At 45.1% G+C, this 15,529-nt stretch overlaps 1 protein-coding gene across 2 annotated transcripts in view; it reads left to right on the forward strand.

Moving 5' to 3' along the window:
- MAP2K5 (mitogen-activated protein kinase kinase 5) overlaps positions 1-15,529 on the forward strand; it is a 1,262,070-nt gene that overhangs the window by 461,080 nt on the left and 785,461 nt on the right. The window lies entirely within an intron of this gene.

A 15,529-nucleotide genomic window follows, 5' to 3' on the forward strand; every position in this document is an offset into this window, starting at 1 on the left:
CTCTACCAGAAAGCGTGTTACCGTAGGAAAGTAACTTTTTCTTCACAAACTTATCTTAAGAACTTACGATCTTGTCTTGTAGAGGAAGGCTTCTACTGCAAACAAAGATATTCTTGGCTGATCCTTTCCTCAGGGGTAGGTAGGAGACTAACACCTCTGCTGAATATTTTCTTATGGTGCCATGAGGACTTAGGAGAAGCTTTATTCAGCATCAGCAGTCATCACATGCTAGAGGTTAGGCAGATTTCTCCCACCTTGAGACTGCCATTGCGGCTTAATAGTCTTGTGCTGTGTCCATCTTGTTGTGTGTGAACCTTAGCTGTGGGAAGAGCAGCAGATATAAACTACTGCACCTTTCAGTAAGCAGATGCCTTTCCAGAAAGCTCTGAAAGAGATTTATCAGACCTCCTCCCTTCGTTTCCAGTGGGCAAATGCAGATTTAATTCTATTTGTCCTAGTTTGTGAATTTCCAGTAGGACGTCCAAGCTGAAATTTGCTGCTTTTGTGGCAGATGCTAAATAAACAAGCAAAGGCATGCTTGGTTCTGCTTCAGCATAATGAGATGAGGCAACCTCTTGCCCCACTCCAATGGCACAACTGTATTGCGCCTCCATGGCAAACTATAACCAAGAACTGGGTCTGGGCTCACGGGCAATAAGGACAAGCCTCACTAAACTGAAGAACCAAAAACAAGCACCAGTATTGCCACTTATTTTTAAAGGGGGTTAGAAATCACCACTCGGTCTACTGAATTGAACAGTACACCTCAGGATACTTTTTTATCCAGAATGAATCCACTTTAATTCACAAAATTCAATGAACATATATTTCAACACGTTTTTATAAAATACAAAAATATTGCCTAAATCACTCTGAACTCTCTCATACAACACCACAGTCATTCACTACACCATACTATCTAAGACACAACCAACAAACATGAAAAAGCTGTACATTAGTTCATACAAAATATTTACAATTCACAATTTGCAAAAATAAACAGCAAAGGAATGAATTTAGGAGAATTTTTCTTTTTTCTAAATAGAAATCCTAATACTGTAGAACAAAGGTCTACGCGTTTCGATGACCCAATGATTTAAGGGAAATCTCGTCAGGACCACGTAGCTGCGAATGCAAAAGGAGAGGAGTGAGTCACTCTGCTAGAAGACCCTCCCTCTAACTCTTCTCATATTGAAAAAGGGTTTAGCTCCTACCTCAAAGGTGCTCGTTTTTCTTGGGGATTGGAATCTGAAACCAGAACAATAACAAACTCTACTTAGTCTCTATAGCAACCTAAGCAACCATCTAGTAAAGACCCACTGAAATGAACAAATACACTGAAGTGAAAGAATACTCACAGGCTTTTCATTCAACTCAGCCTATTTTTCGAGGAGAGAGAAAAAATCTGTAGGGGGGAATAATTGATGTGTGTCAGAGTCCCATGGTCGTATTTTTTAAAAAGCAAGACATATGAACGGAATTAGAACAGATTTGTTCTTACTTGTGAGGACGGCGGGATCCACAACCTGGGGTTTTAATTTGGTTGTTTGAGGCGCGCGTCGGTAACGCCTGTCAGGGATAAAGAGACAGGGTCAGTCAGCCATCCCCGCGGGCTCAGCGTCTGACGCTGCTATTCTGTGCTCAATATCCGAGCTTACCTGACTTGCCCGATCAGTGCAGCAGAACGGAGGACACCGCCATCTATCTCGATCTCTTGTCGGTCGAGACTGCTTGCCGCCACGCTTGGCTGTCAATTTGACGTTGTGCGTGTCCTGCCGCTTCCTGGTTGCAGGGAGTTGTGGGATTCGTAGTTGTTTCCCCTCTGTGCAAATTCTAGAGTAGATTCGTTTTTCCTGGGGGGGGGGGGGGGCAAGAGGGGGGGGGAAGGAATTTGAAGTTTTGTTGTTTGGTGAAAACTGAATTAGTCTTGTCCTTTCGGAAGAAGATGCTCATTGAAATTTGCCTCGATCAGAATTTCATAAAGGGATAGATCAGTGCCGCCGTTTTTGATTACGTATTCCATGGAACACCTCTCCAATTTAGAAACCGCACTTTTCTTATAGCCGGTAGATTTCTGACATTTCGTTTAATCCGTCAATGGCTGTATTGAATTTTAAAATTAGTAGAGCCTCATGCCGTGCCAATTTTTCTTCAATGTCGCCACCACGTTGGTCTTTCTCAATTTTAGCTATGACTGTCCATTTTAATTCCTCTATCGTGTGGTTGTTAGACATCCAATGGTTTACCAATGGCGCAGTATTTACATTATTTTTAATACGTGATTTATGTTGACTTATTCTGCTTCGGATTTCTTGGCTTGTTTTACCAATATATAATTTATTGCAAGGACATTTTATCCCATACACAACAAAACGTGTTTTACAATTGGTAAATTTTTCATGTTTCCAGTGGATCGAATTATGTGAGAAGAGGGTCCCCTCCTCTGTGCTTGCACAACAAGTACAGGTGCCGCATTTGTGATGTCCTTGTACAGGTGGTAATCCTAAGAGGGAGCAGACTGTTGGTTGTTCTTTTTTCTTCATGGCTGCTCTCACTAGATGATTTGCCACGCTTTGATCTTTCTTAAAAGCGAATAAGGGCTTCTCTTTTAGAGAGTCATCAACATTTTCCACCAAATGCCAATTTTGAAGTATCGTTTTTTAGGTTTTGCCTTAGCCATGCGTACGAAGTACGCATGCGCTAGCAAAACCTCTTGAGTTCTATCTGGGGTGATGACCCGCCTCTGCCTATCATTGGCTAGCTCCATAAATGGAGGCTAGCCATTGGGAGGCAGAGGCTGTCAATCGCGCTTTCTCCTGAAAACGCGATTCGGGGGCGTTTCTGGGGCTTTTTTTAAGCCCCGCCCCTTTGTCCCGGGCCGCGCTGCCATTGGCTGCCGGCCCGGGACACCCCCGTGACGTCATTCCCGGGCCGCGCTGTGATTGGCTGCCGGCCCGGGACACCCCCGTGACGTCAGCCAATCACAGCGCGGCCCGGGACCTGACTTGTTTCGGAAGCCGTGGTAGTTTTCTGCCCTCCCTCGTGCGTCGCTAATGTTGGAGCGTAGAAAGGAGCACAAGGGCTGAAGGCACCGTCACGAGTCCAGGAAGGAGGAGAGAGGCTGCTGCCAGCAGCATCCGAGCCCTGGGCAGGGGGAGGGGGGAGGGGGGAGGTGGGCTGAGCTGGACCACGGAGCAGGAGCCACCCTCATCAGTTTCTGCATCGTGCGTTGTGGTGCCCGGGAGGGGGCTGTCTCATTAACTTCCGCCCCCCCCCCTCCTTTAATTAAGCAGCGGGCGGCACCGCTTCGCACGGGGTGTGGTTGCTTTTGGGGTTGGGGGCTGTGCCGAAGTCTCTGGCCCCCGCCCCTCCTGTGCACCTTGGTGGTGTGGATGCGGCAGGGCCAGCCCGGACTCGTCTCTTAGGAGACTGCGACCTTCATGGTTGCTAAGAGGCGGCCCGGGAAGAGTTTGCTGCTCCCTCAGCCCAGCAGCAAGTTTTGGGGATGGCCCTTGTCCTTCTTTTGGGCGTGGGCCTCCTGTCGCCGCAGTTGTGTTCATGGCAGGGTGGATTGGGCGTCTGTCCCGTGTCTGAATCGGCTCTGTAGCACATGCAGTTTGTTGTCGGGGTGGTCTATCCTTTGGTCCCGGTACGGAGTGGGTGTTTGGAGCGGCACGCAGGGTCTCCTGCGCTAGTTGGGGGCGCTCACGTACCTCAATGGGGACTAGTCTAAATGTGGTCCGTGATGAGGGGATGTGGATTGGTCTCCTCATTGGAATTCCGGTGCAGCCGCGGCGTGGGCATTCCGCAGCGGCCTGTCCGGGTTTTGTAGAGTCATCTCCGGTGCCCTTTGGGTGTAGAGGCTGATCCAACGGCAAGCCGCATTTGGTGGTGGTGGACACTGTTGTGCATCTTGAAGGTGCTCGAGATGCGCTGTGGTGAGTGGTCGGAACGGCAGTAGAGAGATTGCTGAGCATCCATTTCCACTTGCGGTCATTTCAGTGAACTGAGCGTATACTGGGAGAGGAGGGAATGCAATGTATATGGGGCTTTTCCTTGTTTGTTGCTCGGAGAGGGTTCGTACAATCTGTGTGTGTTTTCGGCATTCATTTGGAGCTCTATATCTGGGGTGACACTAATGCTGAAGTGGTGTGTGTAATAGATGTTTGAACCATTGTTGGACTGATAGGTGAGGGTCACTATTGGCCCCGGAGGGGTGTGGGCAGCATTCGGGTGCCTTTCTGTGGGTCCGGAGAGCGCGCCGGGGCTCCGATTGGCACTCTCACAATGGACACGTGGTCATCGATTATTACCCAGGTGGCAAAGTGGCTAGTGAAATCCGAATTGCAACTGCGAATGGGCGATGGAACATGGCCGGATTCGTGCACACATTGTTTGGGGGTTGTGAACGGGGGTGCCATTGTGTTCTCGGTTTTCCGTGAGAGGGGAGGGGCTGCTCCGTTTCGCTATTGTCACGTGTTGGATTTTGTGCCGTCTTGAGCGAGCTGCGTGCTGCTGATGCCTGCCTTTGCTGGAGCCCTTCTTGGGTTTCGGCTTTCGGTGCTCGTCCGCCTTTTGGGGCGCTAGTCAGGGCGTCACCTTCTGGGGTCACACACATCGGTTTTCAGTGGTTAAGACCTGGTCGGGCAAAGTTTTATGGCGACAATAAAGGGGGGACAAGGGTGGGGGACGACCTTCTCACTGCGAAAAACACGCAAGTGTTAGGTCTGGTTCCCGCCCCCAGGCCTCGACAACCAGTGGTCCTCCGTCCACCCCCGAACTAATGAGCGGGGGCCTGGCAAATGCACGATAGAGGGGAGGGTACTTGACTTTTGTTCCCCGGTGACCGTGGCTTAAGCAGGGCCTGCACCCGGGCGGCGAGCTGGTGGTTTACAGTTTTCTCTTTCCTCTGCGCGGTGCTCCGGGGAGGGGAGGGCTCGGCTGCTGCTGCAACTTTTCTCGCTCTTGGAGTTTGCTCTCAGCGGTGGTGTCGCTGCCGCCGAGGGCCCGGTTTTGCGGCGCTTCCGGTGGCATCCAGTGGATAACGAGAAGCAACAGGTGAGGAGGGGGAGGAGGAGGCGGCCGCGGGCAGCCAAGTGCTGGAGCGGGGGGAGGGGGAGCGGGCAGTGTGATGGGGAGCCGCCGGGCCTCTGCGTACTTCCCTGTAATGGATGAAGTTTCGAGGGGAAGAGGCGGTTTGGGGGTGTAGGGACCTGCCGAGGTGAAGGTTGTTTCCTGAAAAGGTGGGGATGCGAGTCTGCTGCCCTATCAACTTTTTTTTTTCTTCCTATCCTCAAGCCTTCACATTTTGACTTTAAAAACATAGATTAATTGTAATACCATTGTGCATCAGCTTCCAGGAAACGTTTTAATTTCCCAGACCCGTTTTCTCACCACTCGCGGTGGGCAGGAAGGATGCAGGTGGCGATTGCCCCAGACAAGGCTTTATACTCTTTCATAACATACAATTGCCATCTTTTACCTCCCCGTATCTCATCATCCTTGATTGGCTGCAAAAGAGGAGGAGAGAAGTTTTTTTCCTCCTTGCTCAGCAGACCAGGCCTCCCTCCTCCTCCTGGCGGCTCCTTCCTCACTGTGGACGATAGAGATAGGCGAGCACAGATCCGGATGAGCAGTTCACATTCCACTGCGAAACCATACACGGCCTCTGAAGGCCAACACCAGCAAAACACAGCACTGCAAACACCGCTCATAACCATCATCTACTTATAGGCACAGAGGGCAGGCCAAAGTAGGCCTCAAACATTGCACAGGATGGAGTTAGAACAATACAGACTTGTGTGTATCCTCATGTGGTCCAACACTGTACAGTTGTTTCATATGTGTGTGGTTGTTAACTTGTGTTTGGCAATAAATTGTCATCTTAAGTCACAATGAAGCTGATTCAGGACAGTGTGCGCAAATATACGAAAAAAAACATACATGGTTGGGGCAAATGTATTATTTATTTATGAGTTTTGTATGCACCTCATTGCACCGTACTCAAAGCAAAAACATGTTATAAATGGGGGGGAGGCAGAATGCATGAGTAAGAGTTCCGCCGGTTGTTGGAAGCAGTGTAATTAACCGGGTCTGTTTTTTGAAGGAATCATTTGCTATTTATTGTATAATAATAAAGTCCCAAAATTGGGGTTGGTACCTATGTGTATAGAGCTGTGTTGCAAACCAGTCTTAAGGATTTTTTTTTCTAAAGTAAATTTGTGTTCCCCGGGTCTCTAACAAGGTTGTGTTAATTAAGTTAGGCTTAAGTGTTTGTTGTGTGGCTAGAATGTGTTTTACCTTCAATCTGGATTATGTGAACTGTTGTGCGCAGACAAATAGTTTTATCTGTTGTGATTTCGTTTGTAGTCATGTTGATGTAGGCAGTTGTTCCCTTCACTTTCCCCAAAATATGCCTAGCTGTGTTAGGGTCACCTGTATCACCAAGGTCGACATAGCCTTATTTAAGGACTTCACCTTCCCCAAGTCTCTGCTTGGCAGTATTGTACATTTCCCCCCCCCCCCACACCTTGCAGTCAGTGATACTAGTGATGATTAAGTGTGTGCAAAGATGCTTGGTTGCTGCAGTTGGTAGGGGGAAGTCTGGGTAGCACGAGGCTTACACAGGCCTGGTTTGTAACCGAGCAACTTCCTCATTTCCTAGAGACTCTGCCATGCGTGGGACCTGGTACCAAATGCCTCAGTGAGGCTACTTTGCCGACGTTAACCTTTGTGTATTCTACTGCACTTACCCTGTGTCTTCTGCTGCCTTCGCCCTTTGTGCCTTCTGCTGCCCATACCCTGTTTGTCTTTGATGCCCTTAACCTGTTTGTCTTTGCTGTCCTTACCGTGTGTGTCTTTGCTGCCCTTACCGTGTGTGTCTTCTGCTGCCCTTACCGTGTGTGTCTTCTGCTGCCCTTACCGTGTGTGTCTTCTGCTGCCCTTACCGTGTGTGTCTTCTGCTGCCCTTACCGTGTGTGCCTTCTGCTGCCCTTACCGTGTGTGCCTTCTGCTGCCCTTACCGTGTGTGCCTTCTGCTGCCCTTGGTGTCTTCTAGTGCAATTAACCTATGTGTCTTCTGCTTCCCTTGCCCTATGTGTCTTCTGCTTCCCTTGCCCTATGTGTCTTCTGCTTCCCTTGCCCTATGTGTCTTCTGCTTCCCTTGCCCTATGTGTCTTCTGCTTCCCTTGCCCTATGTGTCTTCTGCTTCCCTTGCCCTATGTGTCTTCTGCTGTCCTTGCCCTATGTGCCTTCTGCTGCTCTCACCCCGTGTCTTCTGCTGCTCTCACCCTCTGTGTGTGTCTTCTGCTGCTCTCACCCCGTGTCTTCTGCTGCTCTCACCCTCTGTGTGTGTCTTCTGCTGCTCTCACCCTGTGTCTTCTGCTGCTCTGACCTGTGTCTTCTGCTGCTCTCACTATCTGTGGGTGTCTTCTGCTGCTCTCACCCCGTGTCTTCTGCTGCTCTCACCCTATGTGTGTGTCTTCTGCTGCTCTCACCCTGTGTGTGTGTGTCTTCTGCTGCTCTCACCCTGTATGTGTGTGTCTTCTGCTGCTCTCACCCTGCGTGTGTGCCTTCTGTTGTTCTCACCCTGCGTGTGTGCGCCTTCTGTTGCTCTCACCCTGAGTGTGTGCCTTCTGTTGCTCTCACCCTGTGTTATTTAATTGTACCTATTGTAGGTATTTGCTATCCTTGAATGTTTTAGGTCTTATAAATTAGATAGGAGTAATTTATTACTGTGCTGATTTTTGGAAAATGGCTGATTTTGGAAAACCTGACGATTCGTGTTACACTTTGGATTTCCTCATTTGACTTGCTTTCATTTGTTTAACATTCTGCAAGAAGTCTTTCACCCACTCAAATACAAAATCCTGCTGTGATCAAACCCTGCCAAAATAGTCTAATAAAAAAAGTAGAATTGGATAAATACAGTAGCATACGATTAAAAATATGCACTTGTTTTGATCTGCATATATATACGAATTTAGAGTAGATAAAACGGTGCGGTAGATCAACCATTTGGCCTCCTGAGATAGATATGTAGACAAAATATTTATCTGATGGGAATATATACAACAGCCACCTGTTCATCATAGTAACTTGTGCCAGGAATGAAAAAGCCAGCGTATGGAACATCTCTTCGTGTTCGGCTTGGGTGCAGTTATCTCATAAATGAGATGCATGAAGAAGGGTATTTTTCATCTGGAAACATATTTTTGAAATAGTGATGTACCGTTTGTCTACTAAACTTACTGAGTGTACCTGGGGTGTAAAGTAAACCCTCACGTCAAGAGTATTGCCCTCTCCAGTCCACGTGTTTTTTCCCTTGAATTCTGGGATGTGTACTCCTGGTTTTGTAATGGTATGAACAAGACAAGAAGTCCCAGATTCAAAGAAAAAACTGGAATGCGCATTGTCCTGGGGAAACTTGGCTGGGCTGTAAAACGTGCCAGGCAGAAAAGTATGAATGCATATTTATTAGTAAACTAAATGTAAAAATATACAATTTTACGGCTCAATTTATTCTCAAAATACAAAATAAATATGGGTAAATACCAAAAAGGTGTTTAAAAAATAAATACACCAGTTTTGTGTGTGCCTCTGTTACCTGCTTGCGACCCGTTTTTGTGTGTGTCTCTGTTGCCTGCTTGTGACCTGGTTTTGTGTGTGTGTGTGTGTGTGTGGGTGCAAATGCAATAGGTGTCGCATTTGCGAGAGATTAGGCTATTGGCTTTGTAAATGACTGCCATTTATTTATGTTTTCAAAGCCAACACATAAATAAAAATGTTGTCATTTACAATGCCAATAGCTCTAACTTTTCCAAAGGCGAAACCGTTGCATTGTAAATGCTTGTTTTAATTGGTTGGAGTTTGCACAAAATGTTGAGACGCAAACTATTCTTTCAAGTGCAGGTTTTTCTCTTTTTTCCAAGAGAGTCTCTCTTGGTACCCACCATGCCCTTTTCATCGTTCTTTTAAGGAGCTTTTTGGGATAGCCCCTTGCTGCTAGATTATCAGTGAGGTTGTTTGCGTGGGACAAATATTCATCCTTGAAATGACAATTTCGTTTGATCCGAAGATATTGTCCGAATGGCAGATTTTCTTTTAAATTGCGAGGGTGATTGCTTTTAAAATGTAGTCCCTTGTTGCGATCTGTTTTCTTTTTGTATAATGTAGTCACTAGCCCTTCTTCTGTTGGATAAACCTCGACGTCGAGGAAAGCCATTTTAATTTTTGAGTAGCTAAGGCTAAATTTGATTTCTTGAGTTCTTGAGTTTAACCATTCATGGAATTGTTTAAGATCCTCTATGTTTCCTTTCCATGTCATGAAGATATCGTCGATATATCGACTCCAGCTAGTGATCTGTTCCGAGTACGGGTTGTTCTGGTAAATGAATTGCTCTTCATATAGGGCCATAAATAGAACAGCCAGTTCTGGAGCAAATGGGCAGCCCATGGCTACTCCACTTGTTTGGTAGAAAAACTCGCCATTGAAATTAAAATAATTTTTCTTTAATGCAAAACTTGCTAGTTGCATTATAAATTCAGTGGGTACCCTAGTTGGTTTTTCTCTTTCTTCCAAAAAGTATTGTATGGCATCTAGTCCATCATTTTGAGGAATCTGGGTATATAGTGATGTGACGTCTAGTGTGACCAGTAGATCTTGATTGTCTTCGAATTGAATTGTGGGCAGTTTGTTAATAAAATCTGATGTATCTCTTAGGAATGATTTTACTTTGGGGAGGAAGGGTTTTAGGAAAAAATCAACAAATTTAGATATGGGTTCTAGTAATGAGTCACAACCAGAGACTATTGGTCTTCCAGGCGGTGTAGTGGCATCCTTATGGACTTTCGGCAGGACGTAGAAGAGCGGAGTTCGTGGATTTTTTTATTTTAAATATTCGTACTCTTTTTTCCCAATAATTCCGTCCTCAAACCCTTTTCCTAGGATATGATTCAGTTCATTTTGTAATTCTGTAGTTGGATCTTTTAGGATTTTTCTGTAGCATCTAGGATTGTTCAATTGACTCATTACTTCTGTTGTATATTTTTCTGTGTCCCATATCACAATCGATCCGCCTTTGTCGGCCTGTTTTATTGTAATCGATGTATCGTTTTTTAGGTCTTCCAAAGCCTTTCTTTCTGATTGTGAGATATTAAATTTGGTCCATTGCTTTTTTTGTTCCATTTGGGTAATGGCAGATAAGATTGTTCTTTCAAAAGTGATGATTTCCTTTGCCACTTTGTTTGCTGGTGGGCAAAAAGATGACTTCTTTTTTAGCCCTGTTACCTCAATTGGTGAGTTGTAGTTAGTTTTTGAAAAAAATGATTTTAGTTTGAGTTTTCTACAGAACTCTAGTGCCTCTGTTTTTAATCTCACGTAATTGGTATATCTCACTGGGACAAAAGAAAGTCCTTTTTCTAGGATACTTGTTTCCGCCGGAGTAAGAGTCTTATTTGAAAGATTGAAAATTGGTGAGTCTACCAATTTTTGTAATTTTGCCTCCGCGTCGACATCTCCCATGGTTGATTGTATCGGGGCCGAGCTCGGTTTTGTTGTTGGCCTCTCCCTAAAAAAGGCGCCGATGACGGGCCTGGTTGTTGCTGGAAAGATCCTCTTTTGTTTGTATTTCTTCCCTGGTGTCCTCCCTCGTTTTCACTGCCACTTGAAGAAGATGAGGTGTCGGAGAACGTGATAAATTTGTTATTAGATCTACCTTGATATTCCCCTAGATATTTTCTTGAATCAGGTCTTGAGTAAAATTCTGGTTGCAGGTAAGGGTACACTCTTTCTACATTAAAGTTTTTTTTATCCTTTTGGAATTGATTTTCTTTCTGATTAATGGTGAAGTCTTTGAATTCCTGTATGTCCTTTTCTACCTTGTCCAGTAAAGTTTTTGCATCTGTAATCAATTGATTTTGTTCTATTTCGGCTTGTAGTGTTTTGATCTCATCCAACTGTTGTAGGGAGATGCGTTGAGCTGTTTCCACCGTTAAGACCATCAGGTCACGGCTGCACTTTGTCTCGATGAAACTATATCCCTTTTTGTAGATCGGGTCTTCAGTGAATATGACTGGGATATTTTTGATTTGTAGGCCAGCTGGTATCGTACCGGCTCTTAGATGCTGGAGTAGAAAATGACCGTGTAGGTCTGTCCGGATTTGTTTTTTCCGTAGTCTTAATAGTTTGTCTGTTTCGTTTTGATTCCTTGCGGATGCACTTAACGTGACAGAAGAGAACAAGGGTGGTTTATCTAGCAGCTTTTTAATGTGCTCTTCACTATAGGCAAATGTTTGGTCCTCTGACATTCTTTTAACAAATTCACACTCGATCAACACTCTTCACAATCGAACTTACTTCACAACCTAACAACTTCCCTAGCTCCACTGTGGGGCTCCAAGAAGACCTCGCAGAATCCTCTGCAAAAATACCATAACCAAGAACTGGGTCTGGGCTCACGGGCAATAAGGACAAGCCTCACTAAACTGAAGAACCAAAAACAAGCACCAGTATTGCCACTTATTTTTAAAGGGGGTTAGAAATCACCACTCGGTCTACTGAATTAAACAGTACACCTCAGGATACTTTTTTTATCCAGAATGAATCCACTTTAATTCACAAAATTCAATGAACATATATTTCAACACGTTTTTATAAAATACAAAAATATTGCCTAAATCACTCTGAACTCTCTCATACAACACCACAGTCATTCACTACACCATACTATCTAAGACACAACCAACAAACATGAAAAAAGCTGTACATTAGTTCATACAAAATATTTACAATTCACAATTTGCAAAAATAAACAGCAAAGGAATGAATTTAGGAGAATGTTTTTTTTTTGTTTTTTTTTCTAAATAGAAATCCTAATACTGTAGAACAAAGGTCTACGCGTTTCGATGACCCATGATTTAAGGGAAATCTCGTCAGGACCACGTAGCTGCGAATGCAAAAGGAGAGGAGTGAGTCACTCTGCTAGAAGACCCTCCCTCTAACTCTTCTCATATTGAAAAAGGGTTTAGCTCCTACCTCAAAGGTGCTCGTTTTTCTTGGGGATTGGAATCTGAAACCAGAACAATAACAAACTCTACTTAGTCTCTATAGCAACCTAAGCAACCATCTAGTAAAGACCCACTGAAATGAACAAATACACTGAAGTGAAAGAATACTCACAGGCTTTTCATTCAACTCAGCCTATTTTTCGAGGAGAGAGAAAAAATCTGTAGGGGCTCTCTTGGTGGCAAACTATTCAACTTATTCTCCATTATTAATCCATTTTCCACATGTACTCCAACATTTTAAACCTCTGTTATTACTCGACTTATGCTCTGTTCCACATGCGGGATGGAATGCCATTTTCCAAGCTTCTCATGTGAAAACTGTGCCCATCCAGACCTCTTGTTTACACACGACAGATGCAAAGGTTCGTTCCAAGCAGTGTTTATTAAAAAACCCAATGCATTTCGGGCTTCAAGCGCCCTTCTTCAGGGGTAACTGTAAAATGACAATAAAACATATCGCTGTTACCAATCAGTTTGTAAATTCTACTCGATATACAGTATGTGAAAGTCCTAATTTCTTTTTAACCCGTCTTGAGTCTCATACTATACCCTTAGGTGCACAATATACGTAATTACACTGTGTTTTAATGATACACCCTTCTCTCTGCTAAACAACTTCCTTTGTTTCACCCCCTTATCCCCTCGGTTCTCCCCCCCCTCACTCCTACCCTTCCTTATAACTATATTGGGGTGATGCGCACCTTCATGCATCCCCTTATATCTCCCCCTTCACATTCACGTAATTCCTCCCACAACAATGGTTAAACACACTTCTACATAAACACTTTTCACTTCTCCCCCTACTCATTTCCAAAAGTCCTCCCACAAAATCCCTTTAGCGCATTCTCGCATAAATGCATTTCACCTCTTGACTTCATCATTCTCTCTCGGTATTTCCTCTTACAAACAATTTCCACAGTTTTTTACATGTTCATATACCCCCTCTCTTTCACTAAGAACTTCCATCCTCTCATCCATAACCTCAAACACCCCCCTTCCTCCTGCTCTATTCGCCTCGCCTCACAACTCTTTCATTCACGTACCTGCCACGAACGTTCAAACTACTTCGTCCTTCTCCATTACAATCAGTGCATGTCCCCGTTGCATTTCCCCTATTTTTATTTTTTTTAACCATATCCTTGTTAACTGGTACATCCTGATTGGTGCATCAATCAACCTTTTTCCCGCCATCAAGTCTTTACTAAATTGCTGACACGGTAAACAGACTACATTACCCATAATGCAGTTCACTAATGAGAGACTCGAACTTCAGCAAACATTTTCAAATTTCTAAAAAACAATTAGTTATATTGCTAATCATTAACTGTACTAATTCACAACGAAATGTTTCAACAGTCTTTTTCAATCTATTTTCAACACTCCTTGTTTTCACGAGCCAAGTTCTTTCTCCGTCCCTGTGGAAACTAGCAACATTGTCTGATTTCACTACCATGTATTTTTTGTCGGTGGGTGCTACCCCACCATAGGGCAATCAGTATCATGTTAAACTGACTCATGCCCTAGTTGGCATTCCTCAGGGATGACCACAGTTGCATTTCTACGCAAGTGCGTATTGAGCATAAAGCCCGGTTAGGGTCTTCAATCGCCCTTTTGATGACATCCTATAGTTTATGGCCTCTGCAGATGAAAAGAGTAACAGATTTAAGGTGGGAGTGGTGAGCGTAGGACCTTTGGGTATCATTGTGTCTAAATCTGCCGCAAAGCCATCTTTACCAACCAGCTGTCACACAAAATCAAAGAGTACCATGTCCTTTCCTTCAGTCACACGGTGATACATGACATCTCTGGCTGTGGTCTGAGAAGAAAGCAGAAGAAGCAAACAAAGATCACATTCTTATTGGTTACAGAACTGACGTTCTGTCTGACATTATACCATCTCGTTTAGCGAGGCTTAAGAGCCTTTACTTCCCGCAAATTTTCCAGCTTGAGGGAAGGTTGCACCCCTATTGGTTCATTTCTGTCATAGGTTAAGAGTTGTGAGTCCTTAGTATCTGGTGTTCAGGTTTGTTTACATCTTGCCTCATGTTCACTAACTTTGATTGAATCTGCAGTCCAGAATGCAAAACCTTCTCAAGTTGGTAGCCTTAGAACTTGTATCCCACATTAAATATGACTTTTTCATAGGCTTTTTTTGGTTGACATGAAAAATGGTTCCTCTATACGATTCTATTTCTTTATCGCTTCAATTAAACCTTTACATGGAGACCTTCAAGCTAGTGATCTTGGAGCTGGTCTACTTGAGTAACCTTCGGACTGAACCTATCTGTCACAGATGGCAATGCTGACCCCCCCGGTCAAATTCCACTCTTCCACCTCAACTATAGAGTTCTACACTTCATGCAGATGACATGCTTCTCTTCCTCAACAATGTGGGAGAGGACCTACCGAGAGTGATATCGTTGCTGGGGTGGTTCGGAACTGAATCTGGTCTTTGTGTTGACTGGCAAAAATCATTAATATTCCCTCTTACTAATACTATGCCTATCTCGCCTGATTTGCGTTGATTAACCTGGGAGAGCTCATGTATGAAGTTCCTAGGGGTTAAAATATACCATGACAGGAGTGATATACTGGATAGCAACACCAGAGCTGCAGTTAGAGCGATCCATGCCAGTGTGAACTTTTGGGGGACCCTCCCACTGGTAGTAGCAGGATGGGTGGCAGTTGCAAAAATCGCCTACTTTATTATTTCTCAACATTGCCTCTTATTACTCCTGGCAAACTATTTACAGGAGTGAACTCGCTCTTAATAGAACTAATATGGGGGAGAGGGCGGCGCAGGGTGGCCCTGGCCAAACTACAGCCGCCCACATCTGATGAGGGACTAGCAGCACCGGATGCTGAGGCCTATTACTTAAGGGCAGCTTCTCCATTAGGGCGGAGGAGCGTCGCCCCACTGCTTTCTCGCAGTGCGAGAAGTAGAAACATAAAATGGTAAAACTACCATTTTATGTTTCTGCTTCTCCCACTTCATGAAAGCAGAAGGGTTTGGTTGAGGGCGGGCGGGTTGTTGGGCGGGTCTGCTCTAGGGTAGGAGAGGAGTGGTGTGCCCACTGCTGAGGGCGCTGACTGTTTGGTCGGCCCTCTGGGGCCGACCAAACCAGTCATGCGCGCTCTGCCTTTTCTCCATGTAGGCTGCAGCCTACATGGATAAAATGGCCTTCCCGTAGGCGCCTGGCAGGTCGGCTTACAGACATTGGCTTAGGGGAAAGGAGGAAGGCTGCCTGCTTCCTGTTCCTGGCAGGATAGCAGGAAAACGCGGGACCCAGCTGAAAGACAGGTAACTTTTTAAAATGTATTAACCCGACCCCACCTCACCATCACCCCCACCCCCGATTAATGCCGGACGCAACAGCTATTACTTGACATCCCAAATACGATGGTTTAACCTGTGGCTACACGACTGCCTACACCCTCTGCGGGGAAGACTGGTGCAGGCACC

This window comes from Lissotriton helveticus, chromosome 3_1 (assembly GCF_964261635.1).
Source record: "Lissotriton helveticus chromosome 3_1, aLisHel1.1, whole genome shotgun sequence".
Lineage (NCBI taxonomy): Eukaryota > Metazoa > Chordata > Amphibia > Caudata > Salamandridae > Lissotriton > Lissotriton helveticus.